This window comes from Leucopleurus acutus (assembly GCF_964270905.1).
Source record: "Leucopleurus acutus genome assembly, chromosome: 14".
NCBI lineage: Eukaryota > Metazoa > Chordata > Mammalia > Artiodactyla > Delphinidae > Leucopleurus > Leucopleurus acutus.
In genome coordinates, this window is record NC_139156.1 from 36576961 (window position 1) to 36593174 (window position 16214).

Genomic DNA, 16214 nt, shown 5'->3' on the forward strand with positions numbered 1-16214 from the left:
TCACTTTGTTATAAAGCAGAAACTAACACACCATTGTAAAGCAATTATACCCCAATAAAGATAAAAAAAAAAAAAAAAGAACTGCTTTCACTGCAAAGCCAAATGAGCCCTAATGAATCAGCCATTATGGCTGCTTTGACACTACAGCATACAATATGCCGAGGATCTGGCCATTACATGCTGTTATAAGCAACAGTGGCTTCTGGGTAAGTAGAGATTACTTTCCAGATGTGTTTTAAAAATATCTATTTCATACTGAATTATTGTAGCTTGAATCGTTTTATTAATCTGGCAGTAAATAATAATACCCCAGTCAGGACTGGAATAACAAAATACTATATGGGATTTTGTAATGTCATTGTGAAATCTACATGATACTTGGTTTGATTTATAGACCTGGCGCCTCCTATTACCTAAAGGACCATGGACAAATCTCACTGGTCTTGCTTAATCCTCTAGAAAGAGAGGAAAGTAAATTAAAACCTTCCTTGTGGGGTTTTATGAGTATCAAATGAAAAATGACTGTGAAAATGCACTGTAATCTGGGAAGCACTATGCTAATTGTTACCAATTTTGAGGACTTAAAGATTCATACTCATCGGTGTTTATATTATGCATAAAAATGTTATTCTCTTTAAGGTAGTCAGTGTCATTAAGCTCAGGGCTTCTCAAGAATTTTAACAGTTTAGAAAGCAATTCTATTTTGAGTATCTTCCTGAAACTATCATCAGAGAGAGTGGTCTGAGAAGATTCTGTGAGGAAATTACAGCACTTTTAAGTAAGTGATCTCTGTACTGGATACTCCTAGTTTGTTTAGTTTAGTTAGGTGAGGTAACTTTGACTTGAATGAAATGTATTTTAGTATGAGAAGTATTTGTCCTGTCTGGTGATAATAGTTCAGAGCTTCTTTGTACCTTTAGTGCCCAAGAGAATTTGACATATAATAACCCTTAAACATATAATGACAAATGAGTTCCATTTCCTATATTTCTCCTTTATTTGACTAGGAGTTTATTTAGGGTAACAATAATTTTATTGTTTATTGAATTCTCATTACCAAATAGTGCCTGGCAGTCGAAAAAAACAAAAAAACCCAACCAAACACACAAAAAAAGAAGCGTTCGTTGTATGCAAAATGAGTAAATTACTGGATACAAATATTGCTACTAAAGATGCAGAAAATACAGGTTTAAAATAGTTTGTTTTAAATTATTAACAGCTTATTTCAAAGTTGTGCATTCTCTCCTAGCTGACCTAGTTGCTTAATTAAAGCTGCCCAAGCAGTTAACACCTGGCGCATCTTTTGACAGACAAAAAATCAAAGCAGGTAAGTAGTGTTCATAGGTAGGTCTACAAATGATTCATGTGCCCTAAAGTTCTTAAAACATAAGCAATACAGAGTTCTTTGCATATGTAGGAAGCACTGGGGTCTTGAAAACAGAATGGGCAGAGGCTTGGGGACAAATGGATGAAATGAGATAATACAAAACATTCAATTCCGTACTTGGCTCCCAGCACCTTTGTGCTAATTAGGTAAAGACCTCTCTGGACAGATGCAGCCCTGCAGGCCTACAGTTTGGCAAGCTGAGTGGGGATTGGATTACTGTTCCCAAGCTCCCTTGGGCAGCAACCTTGCACAATGAACAACCTGCAGAACAATTTTTGGAGGCCCTCCGACTAGCTATTGTCATCGAGAGACAGCATGACAGAGTGAGTAGTCAGCCTCCCCAGCTTACCAGTGGGTACCTTGTAAGAGAGTAATCTTTCCGTGGCTTGGTTACTCACTTGTAAAATGAGACAATACTAATATTCCCCTCGCTGGGTCATTATGCAGAGTGAATGACTGAATGTATGTAAAACACATAGACAGTGCATGGCAAATGTATATATTCCATAAAATGTTAGGTATTGTTATCAATATTAGACTACTTCTCAATAACAGACAAGGCAAAGTGGTATCAACTCTTTGACAGTCTTGAGGCATGGGGTTTAGGATGGTAAGGCTTTGAAGGAAGGGTGGTCGTGGACACAAAGCTCCCTGTTTTGCGGAGAAGTAGGAGCAATGAAACCCTACAAAGAACCATGCAAATTTAGGGGCGTGGAATTCTTCTTGGAGCTCCATGATCTTATACACCACCTCCATTCCAATGACTTCCATCTAGATGTTCAATATGTATTTGCTGGTGGGTTTTTAAAGTAATCTTAAGTGTCTAAAATCTTTGCTCTCCATCCAGCGCTGCCGGCTGTTTTGTTAGTATTGCTAGTTTATACTGAAGTCAAATGAGGCAGTTTTCTCAATCTCTTCCTCTGAGAAGATTATTTACGTGTACTTTTCCAAATACTGCAGCATTCTTTTCTTTTAGCTTTCCAGATTGAACTTATAGTTAATTAATTAATTTAATTGACGTACAGCTGATTTACAGTATTAGTTTCAGGTGGTCAACATAGTGATTCAGTATTTCTATAGACTATACTCCACTTAAAATTATTACAAAATAATGGCTATATTTCCCTGTGCTGTACAATATATCCTTGTTGCTTATTTATTTTGTACATTGAGGTTTGTATCTCTTAACCTTCTACCCCTATCTTGCTCGTCCCCCTTCCCTCTCCTCTCTGGTAACCACTAGTTTGTTCTCCGTCTCTGTGTGGGCACTTAGGTTGTAAGTTCTAATACTAAACACAAGGGGGCAGCGTTCTGCCACCTATCCCTGCCCTGGCTCCGTTCAGACACCTGATTTTCATGAAGTGCTTTTTTTTAAGCCTATCTTAGTTAAGGAGGCAAATCCTTATTCCTTTAAGACTCAGGCTTGCTGTTTTCCTTCACTACTGCCTGGAATATATACCTACCCTTCTGTAGAAATAAAATTGAAATCTAAAAGCCTGACTGTATTTATACCCAGGACATGTTAATAGGGAGTTTAAAAAACAACAAAATACTTAAACCAAAGCATTTTAGGCTGGCTATCCCTCTCTACTGGGTAACATAAAATATAATGACATTATCATTAAGGTGATTGTCTGGGCTCTCTTAAACACTAATTTGCTCTGTTAATCACCATAGATCCTTTCCAAAGGTAATTGCTAACCCCGAATACTTCATTCCACAAATATTTACTAAGTGCCTTCTATGTGCTAGGGATTCTTCTGGGGATTTAATGGAACCCAGACAAGGGTTGTATCTTTGTGTTTAGACTGGTGATATTCTGTCAGGAGAGGGAGGGAGGGATATACCTGCCTGCAGAGGCTCGGCCCCTTTGAAAGAATATCTTTAAAACGTTTAGGTTTGTTAAGATGGAAGGGGATTTAGAGATTACCTAGTGGAAACTCAGATGCCTAGAGGGGCCAGACAGATAAATAAAATGGGCCAGTTGGGGCCTGCAATTAAGTGAAGAGCAGGTGTCTAATTTAAAGACCACTCTCTCCCAATAAGCTCAGGCTAGAATATTCTTCTCTCTTCTTTTTTTTTTTAAACCCAAAACAAGACCTGCTCCCCTCAACACACACACACCTTCTCCTAAAGTTACCAAACAGAAAGAACTGTTTTAAGGGAGGTGGATTCACAGAACCAGGAAGGGCAAGGAGTCAAGATAAATCACCTTGTCCTCCACCCCACCCCTCCCCCCCAATTTTTTTAAACAAACGTATTAACCCAAACCATGATAAATATTGAGCAATGCAGGACCACAACATGAACAGCGGCCAAAGGCTACAGTATAGGTGAGGTCGCTGTTTTTCTCCTTCCTCAAGGAATTTTCTAGGCCATTAAGAGAGCTTCCCTTTCTGAGTCTGGTTTTTCTAAGTCTCCTGTTAGCATTCAGCAGGAACAGGGCATGCAGTGTAACCATCTTCAGGTGCTATCAGAAGAGAGATGCGAGGTGCTAGCTGTGTCTTCCTCCCCTGTCACTAGTGGATGTAAGATGGAGGCAAGGAGTCTCTGGGGCCAGATTTGTCAAGGGAATTCAATGTTGATCTTTCAAAGAGAAGCCAGAAATCTGGAGTTTCATGGGGAATCTCCCAGTTTTAGAGCGCTGCCAATGAATTATCTCAATGCTGTGAAGGCCATTCCAAGCTCATCTGAGAGCTAACTTTGCCTCATTTGTCCAGTAGCTTAACCTCTAACCTAATTAAATCCTCTAATTCTACAGATTAAATAACAGGCCCAGAGAAGTTAATGACTTGCCCAACATCATCACATAATCTGTATTTTTTCCTCTAAGTCATAAAATAGCTGAAAAAAGTGGAGGAAATGTCTTACAACTAGTGAGACAACTATTGTCAACTTAAATAAAAAGTAGGTGCGAAATGAGCCAGCTACTTGTCAATGTTGGTGTTGAGACAATTCAGAAGAGTATGATTTATACTAACAATGAATGTAGTACCTAATGTGGAAAATGATGATTATTGCAGAGGGGCTAATGAGAAAATAAAAGATGCTCTGGCTGCCCTGAGTTACAAATCAGCACCGTGATCGTTCTATCAAATTTGAGTAAGTAACTATGAACACAACAGGGTATTGGAAAACAGCTGCAGGCTTACATATCAAGAAATTCTGCACAAGTCAGACATTCCATTATTTCATAAATCTAATAAGAGAAGTGCATATGGAGTTTACTATTAAATTAAGAAAAAAATGGCTCAATATCACACAGGAAATACAATAAACATGTAGGTATTGCTAAAGAGCTCAAACAAATGAGGGGATGAAGGAATATTTAAGTGAAGCCAGTTGGGACTTCAAATTCTGGGGCCATTTCCAACATGTCCAGTGGTCATTTTTTTTATATGGGGGCTAGAAATATTTTATACCATTTAAGAAAGTTTTGGGTTTTTTTTTTTTTGCGGTACGCGGGCCTCTCACTGTTGTGGTCTCTCCCGTTGCGAAGCACAGACTCCAGACGCGCAGGCTCAGCGGCCATGGCTCACGGGCCCAGCCGCTCCGCGGCATGTGGGATCTTCCCAGACCGGGGCACGAACCCGTGTCCCCTGCATCGGCAGGCGGACTCTCAACCACTGCGCCACCAGGGAAGCCCAAAAGTGCTATTTTTTATTGTTCACTACACGTGGCTAATTCTGTGCCAAACTGACATTCCAAGAGGACAGCCAAGTGCTGACTGATGTCACCACCTGGTGTTACCAAGTCGTGTTCACCTCTCACTGACCGTCTCCAGATTCTGTTAGGGCAGAGTGGATGTCTATATCGTTCACGGTCATGCTGCCAGCTCAGTTCCTGGCACTCAGAAGGTCCTCAATAACTGTTTAGTTAGGCTGAATTGGCTCAGCTGGAATTGAAGAATCAGAAGCAATTGGAAGGGAGCTTAGAGCTAGTTCTCAGCATCTTCATCCATTCCACGCCTCCCAGCACGATACCAGCCCCTCCTCTTCCACGTTCCCCTCCGTCAGTGATGGGAAATACAATGTGCCGTTAGCAAGCAGTCACATCTACTTCAATAATCCCGCCTTAGACCCTCTCCAGATGATGCTAACGCCGAACTAGATAGTCATAATGTTCTTGGCCAAAAGCCTATACTTTTAAAATGAGATTACATGAGATTCATATGAGTTTTTGTTTGTTTGTTTTTTGCGGTAAGCGGGCCTCTCACCGCTGTGGCCTCTCCCGTTGCAGAGCACAGGCTCCGGACGCGCAGGCTCAGCGGCCATGGCTCATGGGCCCAGCCGCTCCGCAGCATATGGGATCCTCGCGGATCGGGGTGGGAACCCGTGTCCCCCACATTGGCAGGCAGACTCCCAACAACTGCGTCACCAGGGAAGCCCCCATATGAGTTTTAATATAACCATAACAAGTATTAATAATGCATGCTGTATAATCAATTGGCATTCTCCCCCAAAGAGCTCAAATTCTTATTGTGATAAATTTGTACTTACAGATAAACAGGAATACATCTCTCTTCATAAGGGGCAACATAACCTTTTAGCTTCATAGAAGTCTCCCAACAATAATGTGAGGTAGTTCCACTAGGCTGGAAGAGCATGGGCTTGAGAATTTCAGATCACCGGTCACCAGTATAACTCTGGAACGGAATTTAATTTCTAAATGCACACTCTCACCCAACCAAAATGTCTAACTTGTCTATCTCAGGGACTCCACACCTTGAAAACTTCGACTCCTTTTAACCATTCATTCATCCAATAACTGAGTTCCTGATATATGCCAAGCACCACGCTAGGTACCAGAGGCACAGTGGTGAACACGATGGGCATGGTTCCTATTCTCATTGAGCTTTTAGTTTAGGGCCAAACAAAATGAAAGCAAACAGCAACAAAAACTCAAGTTGACATAAAAATTATGAAGGAGAAAGAAAGTGCTAAGATGGAGAATAATGGAGGAGAGAGATTGAGTTTAAGTAGAATGGTCTTAGAAGACCTCTGGGGAGGTGATATTTAAGTTGAGGTCTTTGCAATAAAAAAAAAAAAAAAAAAGATGAAGAGCTTTCCAGGCAGGAGGAAGAACAGATGTAAAGACTCTACGTCCTTGGCTTGATGCTAAGAAAAAAAATAGACATGGGGAATGTGGCACAAGATGATGCAGGGATGGGCAGGGGCATGACACACTTATGGGCCATGGTCAGAGGAGCCCAGATTGGTGCTTTGGGAGCCATAGAAATGTTATAAGCTGTGAGGCAATGTGATCTAATTTAAGTTTTGAGAAAAAAATTCTTGGTGGTCTCATGAGAATGGACTGGCAGAGGCTTAGAGCAAAAACAAGTAGGTGGGTTAGGATGCTATGACAGGAGTAGGCAAGAGAAGGCGGCAAGCAGAATTAGGGTGTTGGCAATGCAGATGGAGAAAAGTGAGGCAGATTTTGAGCTAGATTTTGATGAGTTCATTGACAGGACTTGCAGATGGATTGATGTGGGAGGTAAGGGACGACTCTTAGATTTCTGGCTTGATGAATGGAATGGATTGGAAACCCAACACAATAAAGTCATAGAGGAGAACTGCTCTGCTTAAAGAAAGAGAAAAGGAAAAGGGGAGGTCTGGGTCCTGTCCACTGGGGCACCTTCCCAACTATCCTTGGGTCTCCCTAGGATACCTAGGTCATGATTCTTAAATTTTAGGGTGCTGAGCCGTTTGGAAAGCATATTAACATACCGGTTCCTACATGTAGTGTTTCTGGAACAGAGCACTTGGAGCAGATATAGACCAGAAGGTTAACGTTGATGTGTCTGCTTACAAGATACACTGCTTTCAACTAACCTTCAGATTGGTTGGAAACACTTAAAGCAACTGGCAAGCCGTTTGCTGGCAGACTTATGGCCCCTTTTTATAAATGTATAAAAACCAAGGTAGCCTTTTTTATTACTTCGTGTTTTTCCACTCTTCACATTCTACTGAAATAAAATAGAACCAATGGCTATTATTTATATTGCTAGAAACTCATTGAGTGGTTCTTCCAGTGGTTGGGAGGAATTGTATTTTCTTCACTTAATGATGCTATCGTGTCATTGACTATAATCACGAGAACTAATTCATATGAATGTATAAATGTGTCTCTGCTGAAAAAGACTGATACAATAGTACCCAGTATGTGTTAATTTGTGTAACAATTAAGATATACTTTAGCACAGAAACTAAAAGGGCATTTGGCCATTGTTCTTTTACCTTGATGCCTTATTTATTTGGATTGGCTTTATCCTCATCAAATACTTGCTTCAATTTGCACTTTCTGAATTAATCAAAAATGAATAAAGGTGAAGCAGAAACTTGCTAATTAATCCATTAACAAGATCAACACAGAGAGTCAAAGAGGGTAAGTCAGCCCCAAACAAAGCTGGCTGATTTTTTTTTTTTGCAAATAAAGTCTAATCAGCCTTCCCTGTGTTTCTGATGTTAGCAGATGAGCCGTCTAGCTGGAACCATGCATCCCTTCAAATGACTTACAGAAGCGTCTGGTCCTGCTGTGAGCAGGTCCTGCTCATCATCACTCATTCTTCTCTTGAAAGAGAATGTTTCAGCTCTGCTGGTGTACACCTCTCTCCTGCCTCTGAATGGTTGTCACACTTAGGCGACTCATGAGGCACTCGCTCCATCCCGCTTAGCAGGCAGCTGTGCATCTTTCCTATCTCCCCCACTAGACATTGCGAGCATTCCCCGAGGTCCAGGCCTTGTCCTTCTGCTCTGGTTTCATCTCAGCTCTCTTGCTCTGAAGATTTTCGAGCCTTATCTCTAACTTTGACCTTTTCCCTTGGCCCCTGACCTAAATTTCCAACAGTCTGCTGGGTATTTCACTCCCATCTCAAGCCCCACGTGTCATATATTGAATAGTTCACCGACTGCTACCTCTTAACTCCTCTCTCTGTTAATGATCACCATCCTCCCGGCTGGAGACACACATGCTTCTCGTGTCTCTTTCACTCCCTATCTAATCAGTCACTTTGTCCTATTGATTTTCCCTGTTCTCATCAAAATGACTTATTTACTCACCACCAAATACACCTTGCACTTTCCCACTGCTAATATTATTACCTGCAGTTTCACCTCCCATGAGAGCCTTCTTATCTGCTTGTTGACATGCTCCAAGGAGTTCCAGGCTCACCTGTAAAGTCAGCCTTTTCCTTAAGCAACATCTGTCCCAAGCATTTAGCTTCTCCTCTGAATTCTAGCAGGTGTTGACTTCCTTTATCAAAATGATCGTGCACCTTTTCTTTTTGAAACGTTAGATTGTGGTGACGGTGTTTTTGAAAGCCTTTATTGTTATTCAACTTCTCTCATTTGCATGGTTACTTCAACTAGTTTGTAAATTCCTTGAAGACAGGAACGCTGTCTTAAATACTACTGTACTGCACCCAGGCTAGACACTCAAAAATACTGGTTGATTTGTTTCAGTTGGATTTGTCTCATGATAGAGATGGAGAGATACACACTGTAGTTCAGTTTGCAATTCAGTCGCTCATTAAGTTGGCCCATTAAACACAAATAAGTTATTTTCTCTTCTAATATATTGTTCACAACACTTTTTTTTTTCCCTTAAGTCATTGAAAAGCACAATAAAAACTGGGCAGAAAAGACTTCTGATAGATGTGTTTGCAAAACCTTTTCTCTTATACTCTTCTAAAGTAAATACAAGATCTGCAGACACTGAACTTATAGTAGTCGTCTCTTGGCTAAATAACGCTGCATGACAAACACAACAACCTTGCAGTGGCTACAACAAGAAACCTTTATTTTTGTGCATGAGCGTGTAGGTTGGCTGGGTAGTTCTGCTGATCTGAGCTAGTCTAGGTGGGCTCACTCATGCCCCTGAAGCCTGCCATGGGGGTAGCAGGCGGCTCTGCTAATGTTGGTCTGGCTCTCCTGGTGTCTGGGGCCTTGGCTGGGGTGACTGAGCTGACTGAGCTTGGCCCCATGTGTTCGCTCATCTTCCAGCAGGCTAGCTCAGGCTCATTCTCATGGTGATGCAGGGTACTGAGAGAGAGCCAGTGGAGCCAGTGGTGGCCTAATATCTAGACTCAGCACTGGCCCACCACTGTTCCTCTTCCCCACTGATTCAAGGGGTGGGGAAACAGGCCCCACTTCCCGATGGGCAGAGCTAATTCACATTGCAAAGGATATGGAAACAGGGATGGAGAACCCCAGTTGTTCTTGCAATCAACCTATCCCAGAGTAGACACACCTGATTTCATATACCAGCACAGTTTTCTAGTTGCATAATATTGGGCAATTTATTTAACCACTCTGAGCCACTTTCCCTCAATTGGAAATTAGGTCCTGTGAGACTCAAAGGAAATCTATACACAGGGCCTGGGACATTATAGGAAGTCATTAAATTCCTCACAGCTCTCCCAACAGCTGTTTAGAGAAGGGAAAGAGGTGTACATCATCTCTTAACATGATGAAAATTAGTTAATTTTATTTAAATTTGATTTGGAGAAACCAAACGCTAAACCCAAATGCATAATTCGGGAAAAAATGACATAAAAGTTTGAGCAGTCATTTGAAAGATTTTGAAGAAATTAACTGGGAAACAAAGTTCAATGTTATTAAAATCAGTAGGACCTTTGAGCTGATCCTATGGGAGCAAGAGAGGGCAGGTCACAAAGTCTGTGGGGCAGACCGTGGGGACTTTCTCATCGCTTTTGGGGTCGTACTCCCCATCTGGTTGGGTGATAAAACCAGCAGTTTCTCTATCTTTCCCATTCTCCACGTAAACTTTCTTATCCCTGATGTGTTCTCGGAAGGAGTCCTAGCTGGGTCAGAGAACTCTCAAACTGCACAGCAGCCCTGAACTAGGAAGAAAGTCATAGTGTGGGGCTACCTTGGTCCTGCCCACGGTTGCTGACTTAGCTCAGAATAAATGTCATAAATCCTAATCAAATGAATCTATAAGAGGAAGGATCACAGAGGTGACAACAAAGGTGATGAGTAGCTAACATTCACTCATTCCACAAAGATTTATTGAAGTTCCTACTCTGTCAGCATTGGGGGAACAGTAAATGAGACTGAGAAGTTTTCTGCCATCAAATAGCTTACATTCTACGGGGTCAAGGGAAGAGTATTTGTATTTGCTGTATTTTCAGCTACCACTTATCTTATTTTTAATTTTCCCCTCAACTTTACTGAGGCATAAGTGACAAATAAAAATTCAACATACTTAAAGTGTACAGTGTGATGATTTGATATATGTATACATTGCGAAATGATTACCACAACCAAGCTAATTGAAACACCCATCACCTAATAGAGTTACCTTTTTTGTGTGTGTGGTGAGAACACTTAAGTCTACTTACTTTGAAAATTTCAGTATACAATACCGTATTATTAACTATAGTCACCATGCTGTACATTAGATCCCCAGAATTTATGCATCTTATAAGTAAAAGTTTATATCCTTTGACCCCATTTCCCACAATACCCAGGCCCTGGCAACAACTGTTCTATTCTCTGCTTCTGTGAATTTAAATTTTTTAGATTCCACATATAAGTGAGATCATACAGTATTTGTTTTTCTGTGTCTGGCTTATTCACATAGCATTATGTCCTCCAGGTTCATCCATGTTGTCACAAATGGCAGCATCTTCTTGTTTTATGACTGAATAATATTCCATTGTGTGTATATATATATACATATACACACATATATATATGTATATATATAGATCACATCTTCTTTATCGATTCAGCGGTCAACAGACACGTAGGTTGTTTCCATGTCTTGGCTATTGTGAATCATTCTGCTAACACTCATTAAGTACTTAACTGTGCGTGAGCTACTGTGCTAGGCACTTCACACATATACGTCTCATTTAACCTTCACAATAGCCCTGGAAGGATGGTGTTGTTATTTTGCTTGTTTCATAAGTGAAGAAACTGAAGTTTTGAGTTGTTATGTAACTTATCCAAGGTCACCCAGCTAGCAAGTTCCTGATAGGTTAACATTCGAAGTGATGGGGTGGGAAGGATTTAAGGGACAATATCCGCTGGGGGTCTGGTGATAAATGGAGTTCAGAGAGAGGTCAGAATTGGAAATGCACTGCTTCTGACAGGCAGATGTTAGCCACAGTCATGACAAGAGGGGGATCGGGATTTGGGCAAAGAAGGGAAAGCAGAGAAATAGGGGCTAAATTCTAAGAAAACCTTCATAAGAAAAGAAGTGATGAAAGAGGGACCAAGGAAGACAATAAAGAAAGTGGAATCTGAAAGGTGCCCATAGGATGGATCTTGTTAAAGAAGTCAGAAGAACAGGAAATTGAGAAAAGCTTATTCAGAAGTCTGTTTCTTGGTGTCCTGGGAAGAATCACAATTTCCCATTCCATGTATTGCCCTCATTTGTATAACTGACAGCAATAATATACTTGCATCTTTTTTATGCTGTTTGTAGTTATCCTTAGAATCTTTATTAGCCATGGAAATAAACTTTCAAATTCTATTTAGGCAAAAGCTTCACATTTCCATCCCCTACCCCCAACCTTCTGGTAGCTTCCAGTCTGACGTGGACGCCCCAAATATCACTTATCTGGAGCCAATGTTCTCGTTTCTCTCTGCTGAGTCCACACATCCTTGTTTGACCAAGTAACAGGAACAAACAATTCCTTCTATAATGGATGTACCCTAAGGTGTTATGCTTCCGAGAATCTCATCTGAAAATTGATTCCCCTGAACCATGGCGCAGTGTGATTTTAGTTCACACCCTTGTTATTTATTGGTTACAAATGGTAGGGATTTGACTAGGTATGCTGTGTCTCTAGGCCAGAACAGTACAGGTAGTGTCCAACTCAGAGAGGGAAGGAAGAAGCTAGGGGAGGGGGTTGGAGCACAGCCATAAATGGTAGTTGAGGTACCAGAGTAGCTGACCACATTAGCAAAAGGTTATTTAACTAATAATGATCCAACTGTAGTACCATGTCCCCCCCAACTTTTAAAAATGTAAAATTAGTATTAATACTAATACTGGTTACGACTTCTTGCACATTTACTATGTGCAGGGCATGGCATCCAGCACATTCTATGGACTATCCCATTTTGACCCTCACAAAAGGACTCAACAGCTTAGGTTTAATCATCAATTCCTCCACTTCCCTTAGGACAGATGAGGTTCTGAGTAGAATTAGGAAAAGCTGAAAAGCTCACCTCCTCGCCCAAATCCTGGCCTCTAGCCACCGCTGTCCAATAGAACTTCCTGTGATGAAGGGAATGTTTTATATGCTGTCCAGTATGGCAGCTACGAGCTGCACATCAATGTAGACCACTTGAAATGTGATTACTGCGACAGACTCGCACTAAGAAACAAACACACAAAAAACCTGAATTTTAATTAAAATTTAAATGTAAATAGCCACATTTCATAGTAGTTTTGGACTGTGCCAATATAGAACAACTCCAACATTGCAGAAAATTCTATTGGATAGCACTGTTTAGGAGAAATGCTGCATTTCCCCCTTCCTCCCTGGTTGGATTCCAAGGCAAGCAAAGGGGTTTCTTCTCCCGTTCCCAGCTCCTCCAACCCTCCAGGCTTAGAGAAAGGCGATTCCTCATTCCGCCTTCTCCTGCTTCACCTCCACGCTGCCCACCCCGTGGCACCAGCTTGTTCAACAGCCTTGGGTTGTGGGAGCCCCAAAGGGGGAAGCAGATGGGAGTGACCTTCTCTATCAGCAGCAGCATCAACGATCCACAGTTTCTCAGCTCTCAAAAGATGAAAATCATTCTGCCAGAGATAGAATCAGCCGAGCTAAACCTGAACAAACACACACACACACACACACACACGCACACACACATGCACACGCACACGCACACACACAGCATTTAATGACATAAACAAAAGAATTGCTCTGTGCTTTGCTAGAGTCTCTATAACTGGTGACTTAGATGGAAGAAAGCCTGTGAGGTTTTCTTTCTCTTCTTCAAAACTTTAAAAAATAACTGGTTGGAAGAGAGACCTTCAAGATGGCAGAGGAGTAAGACGTGGAGATCACCTTCCTCCTTACAAATACATCAGAAATACATCTACATGTGGAACAACTCCTACAGAACACCTACTGAACGCTGGCAGAAGACCTCAGACTTCCCAAAAGGCAAGAAACTCCCCACGTACCTGGGTAGGGCAAAAGAAAAAAGAAAAAACAGAGACAAAAGAATAGGGGTGGGACCTGCACCAGTGGGAGGGAGCTGTGAAGGAGGAAAGGTTTCCACACACTAGGAAGCCTCTTCACTGACGGGGACAGGGGGTGGCAGGGGGAGAAGCTTCAGAGCCACGGAGGAGAGCGCAGCAACAAGGGTGCAGAGGGCAAAGCAGAGAGATTCCCACCCAGAGGATCGGTGCCGACCAGCACTCACCAGCCTGAGAGGCTTGTCTGCTCACCCAACGGGACGGGCGGGGGCTGGAGCTGAGGCTCGGGCTTCGGAGGTCAGACCCCAGTGAGAGGACTATGGTTGGCTGCGTGAACCCAGCCTGAACGGGGCTAGTGCACCACAGCTAGACGGGAGGGAGTCCGGGAAAAAGTCTGGACCTGCCTAAGAGGCAAGAGACCATTGTTTCGGGGTGCACGAGGAGAGGGGATTCAGAACACCACCTAAAGGAGCTCCAGAGACGGGTGCAAGCCGCGGCTATCAGCGTGGACCCCAGAGACGGGCATGAGACGCCAAGGCTGCTGCTGCCGCCACCAAGAAGCCTGTGTGCGAGCACAGGTCACTATCCACACCTCCCCTCCTGGGAGCCTGTGCAGCCCGCCACTGCCAGCGTCCCGTGATCCAGGGACAATTTCCCCGGGGAGAACACTCGGCAGGCCTCAGGCTGGTGCAACGTCACGCCGGCCTCTGCCGCCGCAAGCTCACCCCGCATCCGTACCTCTCCCTCCCCCGGGCCTGAGTGAGCCAGAGCCCCCGAATCAGCCGCCCCTTTAACCCCATCCTGTCTGAGCGAAGAACAGATGCCCGCAGGCGACCTACATGCAGAGGCGGGTCCACATCCAAAGCTGAACCCCAGGAGCTGTGCGAACAAAGAAGAGAAAGGGAAATTTCTCCCAGCAGCCTCAGGAGCAGCAGGTTAAGTCTCCACAATCAATTTGATGTGCCCTGCATCTCTGGAATACCTGGACAACGAATCATCCCAAAATTGAGGCAGTGGACTTTGGGAGCAACTGTGGACTTGGGGTTTGCTTTCTGCACCTAATTTGTTTCTGATTTTACGTTTATCTTAGTTTGGTATTTAAAGTTTATTATCATTGGTAGATTTGTTTATTGATTTGGTTGCTCTCTTCTTTTTTTATATATATATAGATATAGATATATTTTTCCTTTTTCTCTTTTTTGTGAGTGTGTATGTGTATGATTCTTAGTGTGATTTTGTCTGTATAGCTTTGCTTCTACCATTTGTCGTAGGGTTCTATCTGTCCGTTTTTTTTTTTGTTGTTGTTCTTTTAGTATAGTTTTCAGCACTTGTTATCATTGGTGGATTTGTTTTTTGGTTTGGTTGCTCTCTTCTTTGTTTCTTTCTTTTTTTTTCCTTTTTCTTAATTACTTTTTAATTTTTTATATTTAATAATTTTTTATTTTAATAACTTTTAATTTAATTTAATTTAATTAATTAACTTATTTTTTTCTCCCTTTTCTTCTGAGCCGTGTGGCTGACAGGGTCTTTGTGCTCCAGCCAGGTGTCAGGCCTGTGCCTCTGAGGCGGGAGAGCCGAGTTCAGGACACTGGTCCAACAGAGACCTCCTAGCTCCACATAGTATCAAACGGCAAAAGCTCTCCCAGAGACCTCCATCTCAACACTAAGACCCAGCTCCACTCAACGACCATCAAGGTACAGTGCTGGACACCCTATGCCAAACAACTAGCAAGACAGGAACACAATCACACCCATTAGCAGAGAGGCTGCCTAAAATCATAATAAGGTCACAGACACCCCAAAACACACCACTGGACATGGTCCTGCCCACCAGAAAGACAAGATCCAGCCTCATCCACCAGACCACAGGCACCAGTCCCCTCCACCAGAAAGCCTACACAACCCACTGAACCAACCTTAGCTACTGGGGGCAGACACCAAAAACAATGGGAGCTACGAACCTGCAACCTGCGAAAAGGAGACCCCAAACACAGTAAGATAAGCAAAATGAGAAGACAGAAAAACACACAGCAGATGAAGGAGCAAGACAAAAACCCACCAGACCTAAAAAATGAAGAGGAAAGAGGCAGTCTACCTGAAAAAGAATTCAGAGTAATGATAGTAAACATGATCCAAAATCTTGGAAATAGAATGGAGAAAATACAAGAAATGTTTAACAAGGACCTAGAAGAACTAAAGAGCAAACAATAATGAACAACACTTTTAAATGAAATTAAAAGTTCTCTAGAAGGAATCAAGCAGAATAACTGAGGCAGAAGAATGGATAAGTGACCTGGAAGATAAAATAGTGGAAATAACTACCACAGAGCAGAATAAAGAAAAAAGAATGAAAAGAATTGAGGACAGTCTCAGAGACCTCTGGGACAACATTAAACGCACAAACATTTGAATTATAGGGTTCCTAGAGGAAGAAGAGAAAAAGAAAGGGACTGAGAAAATATTTGAAGACATTATAGTTGAAAACTTCCCTAATATGGGAAAGGAAAGAGTCAATCAAGTCCAGGAAGTGCGGAGTCCCATACAGGATAAATACAAGGAGAAACATGCCAAGAAACTATCAAAAATTAAATACAAAGAAAAAATATTAAAAGCAGCAAGGGAAAAACAACAAATAACATTCAAAGGA